The following is an 11,773-nucleotide window of genomic DNA, read 5'->3' as shown; positions in this document are numbered from 1 at the left end:
GGAAAGATCTCACCAAATAGATGAACCAAAATCTTCGAAACTAAAGTTGAAGAAGATCCAAAATAACGAACTAAATCCACTTCACAACAGAGGCAACATAACCATCAACAAATCAAGCACCCTTGACAAATCTTCGCAAAATGGAATTATTCGGCACTATTACCGAAGCCATATAATTGGTATAGCAGCCGCACACTTTTTTCTTAGGGAAAAACCAATACCAAATATATATATATAGTTGAGTGTTGAGTTTTGTAATCAAATCCTAATTGTTACTAAATTGAATTAGCTCTCCACAAATTAGATATAATATATAAGAATATATTATACCTAAACCAAACCAAATTAAAACTCTTCTAATAAACCAATTGGGTCTCAAACTTCAAGGAGGTATACCCAACAATTCTCCCCCTACCGACTTAGGTGGAGACATCAACCATACTCGCCAAAGTTTGATACTTTAAATATTTGTCCCTTGACAAAGTCTTTGTCAACATATCCGAAATATTATCATCTGTGTGAACCTTTTCGAGTTGTAACAATTTCGAATCTAACACATCACGAATCCAATGGTATCTCACATCAATGTGTTTTGATCTTGAATGAAAAGTAGAATTTTTGCTCAAATGAATAACACTTTGACTATCACAATAAAGTACATACTTTTCTTGCTTCAAACCCAACTCTTGCAAAAATTTCTTCAACCATAACTCTTCTTTGCAAGCTTCCGTAATGGCAATAAATTCAAATTCGGTAGTTGAGAGAGCAACACATTTTTTTAATTTAAATTGACATGCCACAGCTCCCCCTGCAAAAGTCATCAAATACCCCGAAGTAGATTTCCTAGAATCAACATCACCAGCCATGTCAGAATCTGTGAACCCATCAAGCATCGGCTTACCATCCCCAAAACACAAACACACCTTCGAAGTCCCTCGAAGATATATTAGGATCCATTTTAGCACTCCCCAATGTTCTTTACCCGGATTAGAGAGAAACCGACTCACCACACCAACAGCATGAGCAATATCCGGCCTTGTACAAACCATGGCGTATATCAAAGAACCAACTGCTGAACCATAAGGAATTTTCAGCATCTCTTTCTTGTCTTTCTCACTTGTAGGACATTGATTCGAACTAAGCTTGAAGTGACCCGCAAGTGGACAACCAACCGGCTTTGGTTTATCCATGTTGAACCTCTTAAGAACTTTCTCAATGTAACTTTCTTGAGACAACCAAATCAGCCCCTCTTTGCGATCACGAACAATTTTCATACCAAGTATTTGCTTTGCCGGCCCCAAATCTTTCATAGCAAAAGACTTACTTAACTCTAATTTCAACCTGTTAATCATAGTGTAATCTTGACCCACAATTAACATGTCATCAACATAAAGCAAAAGAATAATAAATTTACCATCCGGGAAATTTTTCACAAACACACAATGGCCCGAAGTGGTTTTAGAAAAACCATTATTCATCATGAAAGAGTCAAATTTTTTGTACCATTGCCGCGGGGCTTGCTTGAGGCCATACAAACTTTTCTTCAATTTGCAAACAAATTTCTCTTTCTCTTTTTCCACAAAACCTTCCGGTGCTCCATGTAAATTTCTTCTTCAAGGTCACCATGAAGAAATGCGGTTTTCACATCAAGTTGTTCAATTTCAAGGTTCATACTTGCAGCCATGCCAAGTACAACCCGAATAGAAGACATCTTCACAACTGGTGAAAAAATCTCATCAAAGTCAATACCTTTCTTTTGCCCAAAGCCTTTCACAACAAGACGTGCTTTGTACCTCAGATTCTTGCCATCATTCTTCAATTTGAAGATCCACTTATTTTTCAAAATTTTCCTTCCCTGAGACAACTTCACTAAATCATAGGTGTGATTTTCAAGTAAGGAATTCATCTCCTCGTCCATGGCCTTTTTCCAATCACCTTTCTTTGTATGCTCAATTGCTTCTTGGTAGCTTTTAGGCTTCCCTTCATCGGAAATCAACACAAATTCATTAGGAGGTATTTTCTTGAAGGTTGTCGGTCCCTTGTAGATTTCTTCAACTCAAGTTGTGGTGGCGGTTCTTGAGTTGAATGCTCTTCCTCAATTTCTGGCTCAACTTCATTAGGATTAGCATCATCCTCTACATCTTCAATAGGTGGCTGCATATCTCCCCCATTTTCATCATCAACTGAAGATGAAGGAGATGGATCTATGTCAATGAAGTCTTCAATTATTTGGTCTTCAAGAAACACAACATCATGGCTTCAAATGACTTTCTTGTCGACTGGATCCCACAATCTATACCCGAATTCATCACGCCCATAGCCAAGAAAAATACATTGTCTTAACTTACTATCAAGCTTGGACCTTTCATCCTTTGGAATGTGAACAAAAGCTCGGCAACCAAACACTCTCAAGTGCTCATAAGACACATCTTTGCCGATCCAAACTCTTTCTGGAACATCACCATTCAAGGGATAGGAAGGAGACAAATTGATCACATCAACGGTTGTTTTTATTGCCTCACCCCAAAAAGATCTTGGCAATTTAGCTTGTGAAAGCAAACACCTTATTCTTTCCACAATAGTGCGGTTCATCCTCTCAGCAACGCCATTTTGTTGAGGAGTCTTCTTAACTGTCTTTTGGTGCGGAATACCTTGGCTGCGACAATACTCATCAAATGGCCCAATGTATTCACCACCATTGTCTGATCGGATACACTTCAATTTCTGCCCTGTTTTTCTTTCAACCATGGCCTGAAAATGCTTAAATACTTTTAGAACTTGATCTTTAGTTTTTAGTAAAAAAGCCCAAACTTTCCTTGAATAATTATCAATGAAAGTAACAAAATAAAGTGCACCACTATGTGTTCTAACTTTTAAAGGACCACAAACATCCGAATGAATCAACTCCAAAACATTTTCTTTTCTAGAAGTAACATTTTTTCTGAAAAGAAACTCTATGTTGTTTACCTGCCAAACAATGAACACAAGTTTTAAGATGTGTACCTTTCAAACCGGGTAGAAGCTCTTTCTTGAACAAATTTTGCAACCCCTTTTCACTTATGTGCCCAAGCCGCTTGTGCTACAATTCGGTAGAAGTATCATCTTTAAGTGCATTGACAACACCTTTACAAATTTTTTCTTGCATCGAATAAAGTGTGTGAGTCTTCTTACACTTAGTCACCACCAAAGAACCCTTTGTGAGCTTCCATATTCCATCACCAAATCTGTTGTTGAAGCCTTCATCATCTAACTTCCCGGTAGATATCAAATTGAAGCGAATGTCGGGAACATGCCTCACATCTTTAAGCAACAACTTGCAACCCAAATTTGTTTCCAAGTAAATATCACCCATGCCAATAATCTTGGACAAACCTTCATTACCCGTTCGAACAGAACCATAATCGCCTTTGGTGTAGGTAGTGAAGAAATCAACTCGAGAAGTCACATGAAAAGAAACACCGGAATCAATCACCCAATTGCTCTCTTGGCCCACAAAATGATACAATCATCTTCACAAACGACCATGAGATCATCGGTAGTAACTGTCGTTGTGTCTTCTTGCTTCTTATCCACACTTTTGTCACGCCCTTTCTCCTTGTTCTTGAGCTTTCGGCATTCTCGCTTCATGTGCCCTTTCTCATGGCAATAATAACACTCAATGTCTTTCTTTGAAAAAACACCATCTTTTGATTTGTCACGGCTTTGATCACGACCATGAGGAGTCTTACTCCTCCCCCTTGTTTTGCTTCGGCCTCTCACAACAAATGCTTCTGAATGAGAGAAACCCGCTGATTTTCTTCTAGTTTCTTCATTCAACCAGCTACTAATGACTTGGCCCATTGTGACAACTCCATCGGGTGCCGAATTACTAACTGTCACAACTAAAGTCTCTCAACTTTCGGGCAAAGAAATAAGTAGCATCAAAGTCTGCAACTCATCATCAAAAACAATTTTCATAGAAGCAAGTTGGTTAACAATACTCTTTATTTCATTCAAATGTTCTGGAATTGGGCTGTCATCTTTATATTTTAAATTAATCAATTTACGAAACAGAAAGGCTTTATTTGTGGCTGATTTTCTATCATAAAGACTCTTTAATTTTTTTCATAAATCATGTGTCAAAGTTTCAGTAGCAACATGATGAAACACACTGTCATCAATCCATTGACGGATAACACCAACGGCTTTTCGATTAAGCCTATTCCATGCATCATCTTTCATATCATCAGGTTTGCCACTGTCACCCTCAATAGGCCCATATAAATCTTTACAAAATAATATGTCCTCCATTTTAGTTTTTCAAGTTACCCAATTGTTTCCATTGAAGCTAGACATACTACCCACATTCCCCTCCATTGATTTACACAAATAAATATACCCAAATAAACCGTAAGCTCTGATACCAGTTGTGTGAGTGAATTTCCGATCACACTGCCAACTCAGTATTCAGCTGGAGAGCACTGGCAGAATAGATGACACCTGGCTGACCTGCAACAGAAAGAGAAGATTCCGGCGGTGGTTCATCCACCCGGGGGCACTCCGACGATCAAGTCAGTATATCTCTCAAAGATAATCAATAGTGCTAAACTCACTGTTCAGAATATAAATTGCGTACCTTAGACCCATCGGGGGTGCCTTTCTTTTATAGTTAACTCAATCCTAGTCCCCATAGAAGCCTAGCTTCAATGGACTTCTGCTTAGTGCTTATCCTGGACTCTCCTGAGATAAAGATAAACTCCCTAAGAGTGTTATCCTTATCCATGCTGAAGTCCTTCCTCATTCTAAGACTCTTGTGCCTTATCCGTTTATTCCGGATTCTAATATCTTCGGGAGATAACCTCGGCCTATCCGAGATCACCTCGGCGTCACGACCAGGGCACGTGGCACCTCGACTGACACGTCGGCGTCACCTTGGCCACGTGTTGGTACTTAAAAAATATATCCCCACAACTGCCCCCTAGGTTTTATTACCTCGGAATTCTGAGGTGATGGAACCTATATCGGTACTTCCTGCCAGTACGTAGGTTTAAAGTCTCTCAACCGAGATCATTATATAGGCCGACATGTCTCTTTAAGGTTTAAAGATTCCAAGATCTCCTTCACGCGTATGAGCTGTCATGCAAAATAACTTAACCATTTTAGCTACGCGTCTTCCTTTTACTGGATCGTACTCCGTACGCGCTTGTAAGTCGTCTCACGCCTGCGTGCGCCATCTGACGAATTCGTATTTCTAGGGTTATCAATTCCCTTCTGCCGCTTTTTCTCGTGTTTTGACAAAATCAGTATCCTCTCTCTTCGTCTCTTCACTCTTCACTTTCGTGTCTGAAGCTTTTTTCTCTTTCTAACTTTCCCTTCAAGATCTTCCATTGCTCAAGCTTCCAAAGCTCTGCAACTTGCTCCGTCCATTTCCTCCGGCGAGGTTCTTGCCAATCTGTTCCGCTGCCGCCGTTCTTCTGACTTCGGCGATCTCAACATCGGCTTTTTTTCTCTGGTAAGTCACTATTCCTCCTGTTTTTAGTTCTTGTTGTGCTCCAAGAAATTTTGCTTCATCATTAGTCGCCAGTGCTGTTTTACTCAAATATTTGATTCATGAATCATGCATCAGAGCGTATTTATTTCATGATTTTGCTCTTTGCCCATGTCTTGAATACTCACACAGCTCACAACTTTTCTGCACTTTTGCCACTGTTCTTGACCTTATACCCTTCGTACTTACAATGTTCTTGATAGTCCATCTTTGTTCTTGATTCTGAAGGGCATTCTTGCTTTTCTGTTTTCTAGATTTCGCGCCTTCAATCTTCGTTTCTATAGATTTACGTTTGGGATTTGTTTGTAGAATTCAAAATAATTGTTAGGGAAAATTGGAACGATTCCCCACAGATTTTGTGTATCTTCAAGCTTTAGCCGAGGTCTATAAAACCCTTTAGAAACACACCATTCCGAAATCCAATCCCTTCAGTTAAGCCGATATCATGGGTATATGGAAGCATATGGTAGACACCCTGACAAAATTAGAATACTTTAGGCGAGAGTTTTCCATCCCTTCCGACGTCTATCTGAGGTTGGCTGGGGAGAATGACTCTATTATGCCCATCACTGATTCTATGTCCTTCCCTGTAGTGGCCTTTATCGAGTGCGGACTTCGGTTCCCACTAAACACCCTTTTTCGTGAAATACTTCATTACTATAAGTTGAACCCTATGCAACTTGCCATCAATTCCTATCGAGTTATCAACGGTATAATTGCCTTAGCTAAACAAGAAAATGCTAGGATTACCTTAGCCGACATCCAATATTGCTACACCATGTGTGGCCTTAAAAACGATACGGGTTATATTTACTATCTTAAGCCGAGGTCCACAGAGTACAAAATCGTAGCCGATCTCCCAGACTCCAACAAGGGAGCTGGAGACGATTACTTCATTATCTCGGGGAATTGGGAGTTCACTCCAGACGAGGACCTCCATCTCTACCCTCTTCCTCGATCAATTTTTGTAGAGGGCAATTGTAAGAGCCCTGTGTTCATTTCATACGAACTTGTTTTTAAAGTCTTCAATATTTTATTTGTTTCTAACGTCTGCTTTCCTTGCAGCTCTTCCTCAGCCACCAAAGGGCTTCCGTCAGTCTTTCTTTCCCAGCAAAGGCTTGAGGAAACTGTTAGATTTGTCAGTCCTCAAACGGAAGGCCCCTCTTCTACTCAATTTCATTCCTACTTACAAGTCAGCTCTTCCTGACGTCCCCAAGAAGAAAAAAAAAAAAGCCTTTCTTTGCCTTCCGCTACTACTCCTCAAGCAGCCTCCTCATCTCGGCTAGATCAAGGATCGACCTCTAATCCGGCCAAGCATCCGTCTACCTCGACTCTATGTCTGATCCCGATATCCTAGCGCCGTCGGTGACGCCGAACAGTTTTTGCTGCTGAAATGGGCTGCCAAAAAGCAGTCGCCAAGGATCTTTTGGCCAACATTTCATCCTCTGTTGATGTTCAACCAGCTCCAACCCAACCTCCAAAGCCAAACCAAAAAAGGATAAAGAAGGCTCAGCCAAAGGCAAAGGTGACTCAGGTTGACACTGAAGACACCTTGCTGATCTCCAAACTAGCTGAGAGTGATAAGTTCCACTTTGCCGTGGAGAAGAGGCCTGCCGAGGCCCAACCATCCGAGTCTACCCGATCAAAGAGGCCGAGGTCATCTGCTACAACCACCTCGGGATCTTCAAAGCACGATGCCCCTTGGGCCCCCCAAATCATACTGGAAGATAAGCCAGTTAAGGCTAGCGACAGTGCCGATGACATTAATGTCGCCGTCGCCCTTAGTACCGTTCTGCTCCTTCCCGGCGATCTCGACCAAAACGCCGAGATAAGCGAATATGAGAACTATGCTCTGATGCTCCAGCACTCTGTTCAGGTAAGTTTCGTTATTGGGTAATTTTTCTTTCTTTCTCCTCGTTACATACTTATAATGTTTTCTAATAACTTCTGTTCACTTTCAGGCCATCCAGCATGCTCATTCCTTCTCAGTGCAAGCCTTTGAGAGTCGGCAGGAGCTGGCCGACAAGAAGAGGGAGGTCTCCATTTTGCAAAAGACTAACAAAAATCTGCAGTCAAAGATGAAGACTTTGGAGGATCAGGCCTAGGCTGCCATCAAAGCTCAAAACGACGCCGAAGAAAAGGCAGAATTCGCTGAAGCTATTAAGAAGGTCCTTGAGGCCGAAAAGAGGGAGGTCGAGGAAAAGACGGCCCAGGCCCAGAAGGAGCTTCAAGAAGCTCTGGCCATAAAAGAGGCCGAAGTCAAGGCCGCCGATGAAAAGGGTTATAACGAAGGGGTGGCCAATGTCACGGCAGACTATGAAAAGCAAGTGAAGCAGGCATGCAATAAGGGTTTCACCCTGGGTTGGATGTCTCTTCTAAAAAAGCTTGAAGTCCCCGAGGACTCACCCCTCAGGAACGCCGACGTCATTCCTCTTCTATTCCCTCCAACTTCAAGTCAATCCGACAACGAATCTCAGTCTGAGGAGGAGACCTTGGTGAGGAAATCAAAAGAGGCTGCTGGGACCAAGTCCCCTTCTCTGAATGATCAAGTCTTGGACTTGACTCAAGATGAGGAGGGTGAGGAAGCCTCCAAGGATGCCAATCCTGAGAAGGCGTCATCGGACGTGCCCCTTGCCGACAAGAGCCTCGATCTAACCGTTCAAGAAATTGACGCCGAGCTTGTGGCTGAGAAGGCTGCCGAGATGTCTTCTCAGCAGTCCTCCGAAATCCAAACCCAACCTACTAATGATGTTGAAGACTCTTAATTTTATGTTTTTCTCTTTTGTTTTTTGCCCTTTGTACTTCCTTGCTTTTGGGACAATGTAAACTCTTCATATGGCCAATGTGCCTTCTTATGAATACAACTTTCTTCTTTCTTGGATGCTTGCATGTTTGCCTTGTATGCTTCCATACTTAGAATATTTTGTATATCTTTAATATACACTTGAATCCTTGTGCAACCTTTTCGGAGTGACACACCTCGGTTATACAAACTGACGATTTACCTCGGCAAGTACCCAATTACTTTTCTTGGCGCGACCTTGGTTTCAACTTGTAAATTTTTCTTAATATTTCAACAAGTGTTTAACCGTAGTCTAACTTCGACTTGTAAACTCGTCAAGTTTCAACAAGTGTTAAGCATAATCTCGGTTTAACTTTATCTTGTAAACTTTTTAAGTTTCAACAAGTGTTAAACATAATCTCGGTTTAACTTCAACTTGTAAACTTTTCTCAAGTTTTAACAAGTGTTAAACATGGTCTCGGTTTAACTTCAACTTGTAAAATTTTCTCAAGTTTCAACAAGTGTTAAACATGGTCTCGGTTTAACTTCAACTTATAAACTTTTCTCAAGTTTCAACAAGTGTTAAACATAATCTCGGTTTAACTTCAACTTGTAAACTTTTTAAGTTTCAACAAGTGTTAAACATAGTTTCAACAAGTGTTAAACATAATCTCGGTTTAACTTCAACTTGTAAACTTTTCTCAAGTTTCAACAAGTGTTAAACATAATCTCGGTTTAACTTCAACTTGTAAACTTTTTAAGTTTCAACAAGTGTTAAACATAATCTCGATTTAACTTCTACTTGTAAACTTTTCTCAAGTTTCAACAAGTGTTAAACATTATCTTGGTTTATTTTCAACTTGTAAACTTTTCTCAAGTTTCAACAAGTGTTAAATATAATCTCGGTTTAACTTCAACCTGTAAACTTTTTAAGTTTCAACAAGTGTTAAACATAATCTCAGTTTAACTTCAATTTGTAAACTTTTCTCAAGTTTCAACAAGTGTTAAAACCATTTTTCTTCTCTCTGGCCCCTAATGTGAACTTAAGTTCCACTTGGGTTCTATTATATATGTATTCCAGAAACAACGTTATGTATCTTTATCAGTCACAAGTGTATAAATAAATAAATCAAGCTAAAAACTTTATTTATTTACTTCGGCAAATGACAAAAAAAGCAAAACTTTATTTATTTAAGCAAAACTTTATTTATTAACTTCGGCAAACACCTCAATATTTGCTCTCAGAAACGCTTCCAACTTTTTTTTTTTCTTCTTCGTCGGCTAAGCCCAAGGCGAGAAGAAAGAAGCGTTCTTCATCCCCCTCCTAGACGAGGATTTTCTTTAGTGCTTTTTCACTCTTCTCGGCTGGCTCTTTGCCGATATCCTCTAGGATCTCCACGTCCTCGCCTTCGATCTCTGCCTTCTCTGGTTCTCGTATGCTGCAGGTGGATTTTATTGCTGCCATGGAGCAATTCTTTGCCTACAGCTGATCTCCTCTGATCTCTCCTATCCCATGTTCTGTTGGGAACCGCAATAGTTGATGCAATGTTGAGGGAACAGCCCTCATCGCATGTAACCACGGCCTTCCCAAGATGATATTGTAAGGGAAGGGTGTGTCGATTATGGTGAACTCTGTCTTTATCTTCTTGGTGCCAGCCTGCACCTCCAAGCTCGTCATTCCCAGTGGCCATGTCGACGTTCCATTAAACCCAACCATTGGGCTATTGGATTGCTCCATATCGTCTGGGTGAAGGCCAAGCTCCTTGTAACATCTGACGTACATGATGTCACAAGAGCTGCCTTAGTCGATAAAGATGCGTTTCACTTGGCATTTCCTAACATGGAGGGATACTACCAAGGCATCGTTATGTGGATGCTGCACCATCTCAAAGTCAGCTTCAGAAAAGGACACTACTGGTCCTCGTCACTCCTCTGCCCGATGTCTCTTCTCCCCGACTTGGTAGACATGTTGCAAGTGCTTCACCGTCTAGGTCTCCCCCCTAATTTCGTTCTTGTTAACCTTCGAGTGAATTACATTAATTATCCGAGGTCCTCCTGCCTGAGGTTGCTGTGCTGGGGGAGGCGGATCTGCTAGTTCCCGAGGCAGTCTTGCATATTCTTCCCTTGTTCTGGCCTCATCGACAACGTCTCTCAGATGGCCTTGCCTCACCAGGTCTTCCAAGTGTGTTTTCAGGGTTCTGTAGCCCTGAGTCATATGCCCGTCTTCATTATGGTAAGCACAATGCCTGCCAAGATTTCTTCCCACAAATTCTCCTGGTGCCCTTGCTGGTGTTCTTAAATAGGGTTGATTCCGAATTTGATCCAGGACTTTGTGAATTGGGATTCGGAACACAATTGTCACTGCCTGTATAGCCCTCAGTTCTGTCTCTTACTTGCTCGATCCATTGTTACCTCGGCCTCGCTTCGGCGATCCGTTTCCTTTCTCCTGCTTTGTCTCCTTAGTTCCCGACGTGTCTTCCTCGGCTCTGGCATACTTCTCGATTCTCGCCATGAGCTTTTCCATGCTTTTTGGCAATGTCTTTGCCAAAGACTTTCGTAGTGGACAGTCGTCTTTTAGGCCATTTTTGAAAGATATGACCGCCACCTCTTGATTACACTATGGTATTCGGTTAAACACCTCATAGTATCTTAGTGGATCTGCAGCTTGTTTGTCACGAACTTGGTCACAAACATCTCGGCCAAGCCTTCCCAAGTCTTCACGCTTCTCTTTGGTATTTTGTGGAACCAATCTAATGCAATCTCCCCGAAGAATGAGGGGAACACTTTGCAGAGCAACGGCTCGTTCCCACTATACAATGCCATTGAGTTCAAGTATAATCCAACGTGGAAGTTGGGGTCTAACTTACCATCGTATATTTGGAACCTCAGCATACTGAATCTCTTTGGCGCCTCAAATTTGTCCAATTCTACCGAGAATAGTGTTCTCGGCTTAACATGTGAAGTTACTTCGGCATCGGCATTATGTTGTTTCCTCTTGAGGTAATCTCTCAGGTCTTCCTTGCTCCGCCCAGGAGCTCGGCTATCTCCCGACTTCAGTCTTTTCGGCATGCTACTCTCAGCTTCGTTGTGGCCCCTTTTCGACCTTTCTCCATGGGTTGCGTCGAAGCACAGCTCCTGCTTTTGAACATGCTGATGTTCTTTGGGGTCTGGTTATTTAGTTCAATGTGTCCTTCGTGACTCTTCTTTCCTTGACTCTCATCGGCCGACCTCCTTGGAAGGCCGGTGAGAGTGTTTTTCACTTCTGGTGTGCTGAGGGGCTATTGGGATTGGCTTCTGCCCCCCCTTCTGGGTATTGGCCGCTGGAATCGGCGTGTCCTGCAGCGGGTATGGTTGCTGCATGACATTACTTTGCATCATAAAATTGACGACCGATTGCAGGTCTGCCAACTTGTTTGCCATCTCTTTCACCTCTTCGTCCATCCACAGGTATCTATCATTCCATA

This window comes from Camellia sinensis, chromosome 14, assembly GCF_055761805.1.
Source record: "Camellia sinensis isolate YWXY chromosome 14, ASM5576180v1, whole genome shotgun sequence".
Taxonomy (NCBI): domain Eukaryota; kingdom Viridiplantae; phylum Streptophyta; class Magnoliopsida; order Ericales; family Theaceae; genus Camellia; species Camellia sinensis.
Note: the sequence above shows the minus strand (reverse complement) of the source record.